This window comes from Galeopterus variegatus, unplaced genomic scaffold (genome assembly GCF_000696425.1).
Source record: "Galeopterus variegatus unplaced genomic scaffold, G_variegatus-3.0.2 Scaffold2290, whole genome shotgun sequence".
NCBI classification, from domain to species: Eukaryota; Metazoa; Chordata; class Mammalia; order Dermoptera; family Cynocephalidae; genus Galeopterus; species Galeopterus variegatus.
In genome coordinates this window covers 63,206-66,527 of record NW_007728401.1, presented here as the reverse complement: position 1 = coordinate 66,527, position 3,322 = coordinate 63,206, and positions in this window count along the sequence as shown.

Sequence of the window (3,322 nt, the reverse complement as noted above, 5' to 3'; positions counted from 1 at the left end):
AAAAAAAAAAAAAAAAGTAAAATAAAATAATAAATAAATAAAAATAAAAGGAACCCCGGGGGCTGGCCAGTCAGCTCACTTGGGGAAGCATGGTGCTGGTAACACCAAGGTCAAGGGTTTGAATCCCTGTACTGGCCAGCTGCCCTCCCAAAAGTTTATTTATTTATTATTTTATTTTACTTTTTTTTTTTTTTTTAAAGATGACCGGTATGGGGATCTTAACCCTTGACTTGGTGTCGTCAGCACCACGCTCAGCCAGTGAGCCATCGGTCAGCCCCCCAAAAAAGTTTTTTTTTTTTTAAAAAAAGGAGCTCCTACTCACAGCTCCCTGTCAGGACATTACATGGTCTACATTCAGAGTGAGTAAGTCACCCTGGTTTTCCAGGACTTTCCCAATTTCAGCACTGGAATTCCAACAGCCCACCCAGGAAACCTGGGCAAACTGGGATGGTTGGTCACCCTGTGCTATATCTCAACAATAGGAGGGCAGATGCCCCTGAGGCCAACAATGGTGGAGGACTGTATCTGCTTCACGTTTTTCTTTTTGCGGGCAGCAGGCCAATATGGATATCTGAACCCTTGACCTTGGTATTAAGACTGTGATCCAACCACTTAGCTGACCGGCCAGCCCTCTGCTTTGCATTCAACATAAAACATATACCAATGTCTCTTCTGTGCTCAACGTTTCCCAGGGGAGGGTCTGATTGGCTCACCCTGGGCCAATCAGAGATGTCCAGGTGGTCACATGTACAGACCTGGTTGCTGGGGACCTAATCTTGGTGCTATGGGCTGTTCTCAGGGGGTGGGAGACCTGTGAGATGGATGGTTCCCCCCTGGCACTGCTGCACCCTCAAGGCCTCAATCTCTCCATGGCTGCTGCCACTCCTGACCCTTACAGCCTCTCTCATGTGTCTTCTGGCCTCAGTTTCCCCTCTGTAGCTCACAACTTCCAGAGAGAGAGAACTCTGACTTGTCCCAACAAGTCACGCGCAGATGGTGCCCGCCCTGGCTTGGGTCAAGCGCCCTCCTCTGCTACAGCCACTAGGACTGGGGTGGGGCAGGGTGCTGGGCCCCATCACGCATGACACCAGGAGGCAGTGCTGCCCAATGGTTAAAGGCAGCAGTGTTGGAGGTTCTAATCCAGGAGATGGTGGGTAATTCACTTTATGTCTCTAAGCCTCAGATTCTATATCTGGAAAATGGGAATGGGCAAGTTAGAATCCCTACCCTGTGAGGAGAGAGGCCTGGCTGCAGGAAGTGCTAAATCAATTCAATTTGATAAATTGGGGTTGGCGGTGGCCAGTTAGCTCAGTTGGTTAGAGCACAGCCTTGAAACACCAAGGTTAAGTGTTCGGTTTCCAGTACCGGCCAGCTGCCAAAAAAAACCAAAAAAACAAAAACAAAAACAATTTGATAAATTGGAACCAGGGCACCTGCTTGTGCCTGGGCCTGCACTGGACGCTAGGACACAGCCCCGAGCCCTGACCTAGGGGTCTCTCCTCAAGGAGGGGGCAACAGTTGGACATGCCTCTCTTATCAGTGTACTAACAGAAATGAAGGGGCTTCCTGCCGCCTGTCTCCTCCCCCAAACTCACAGCTGTTTGGAGTTGATTGGGAGGCTGGGACATTGCTCTGCGTTCTGGAGGGTGAGGTGGGGGTGGGCATCTCGTCATCTTTACAATGTTCTTGTTAAGGTCCCCAAAGGGGCTGTTTCCCACCCCCAGCTTTTCCAATGACTTAATCCCCATGATTAAAGCTGAAAGGAATCAGGAACATGTGGACAACATTTGAAGTGGGTTAAACATGAGAATGCATGAAAGGCCATGTGCATTTTCAAAGATCCAGAGTGATTAGGGAGAAATACGAGTTTGAGGCTGAAGGTCCTATGCTTGGCAGTTTTTCATTTATTAGTTCATGGGTTCGCACAATATACCCACGGGACTATTGTTAACCCCAACTTACAGAGGATGATGCAGATGACCAGAGAGGGTGCGTGACCTACCTACAGTCACACAGCATTTGGATGGCATAGCTCCAGCCTTGGCTTCACTGTCTGCATTCTTTTAGCTGCACAAGCCACCCTTTTGTAGAGTCAAGGCTGTAAATCAGGCTTAAGGGGCAAATACCTTTGGAGGGGAGTCCACAGTGTCCCCTGCACCAGGGCTTAAGTGCCTTAAAGCAGGTTTTCCTCAACATCAAGAGTGGGAGAGAACAGGAGAGAACGGGAAGTCTGAGGAAACAAAACCCCGAGCCCCCCAAATTCTGGGAAGGCTGTGGGGATTATTCATTCATTCATTCACCACACTTGGCTACCACAGGCGGACTGAGCACCTACTGTATGCCAGGCCTCGTGCTGGCACAGTTGGAGGAGACTGATGTTAAACACACTCCATTTTGTTGCAGAAGGAGAGGATCGTGATGTAGTGAGCCGGGATCACAGGGTCGGGGCTTGGGCTTCCTCAATAAGTGACATTTCACAGAGGACAGGAGGAGGACAAGGATCCAGGCCAGGCTGCTGCAGAACAACACATGGCAACCTCCGCAGGATCGTGATGTAGTGAGCCGGGATCACAGGGTCGGGGCTTGGGCTTCCTCAATAAGTGACATTTCACAAAGGACAGGAGGAGGACAAGGATCCAGGCCAGGCTGCTGCAGAACAACACATGGCAACCTCCGTCTCAGAGGGCTGGGGCTGGCCCCTGCAACGCTGCCATTCAGCCTTGCCACTCAGGCTGAATTCTTCTCCCCTGTTTTTTCCTTGCAGCCCTCTCTGGATGCAGTTGGCAGGACTGTAGCAGGAGCTCATAGAACCTCCCAGTCTTACTGCATCTTGCTTTTTGCCTTTAGGGCTCGGCCTTCCCTGACCGTCCAGCCAACGAAGGCGTCCTCCACTCGGGCACTCTGCCATGCCTTTCTCCCCTTCCCGGACGGAGGACTCCCCGGGAGCCGCCGCCTAGAGTCCCGCTCACCGTCCTGTTCTCCGAGCCACCGCAGGCACTTACTACACATGTAGCCATGTGTCTCCTGCAACTCTGGAAGCGTCCCCTGCCTGGGGAGTACGGGGGGCAGGTGGAGGCCACCGTTTCTGCACCTTGACTTTGCCTATGCTAGGTAAACCGGCCTCACTGTGCAATATCTGGGCACGCCACGCGGTCCCCAGGTGTCCTCCTCCGTCTGGGGGGCGGACAATGCCCGAGCGCGCACTTTGAAAGCTGCACGTACCAAGCGCCAAGTGCGTGCAGGGCCCATGGTTGGCATGGGAGGCCCAGCAGTACACTTAACCGGTTGTCCCGGGTTACCGGCTGCAGACGTGGGGGCCCCG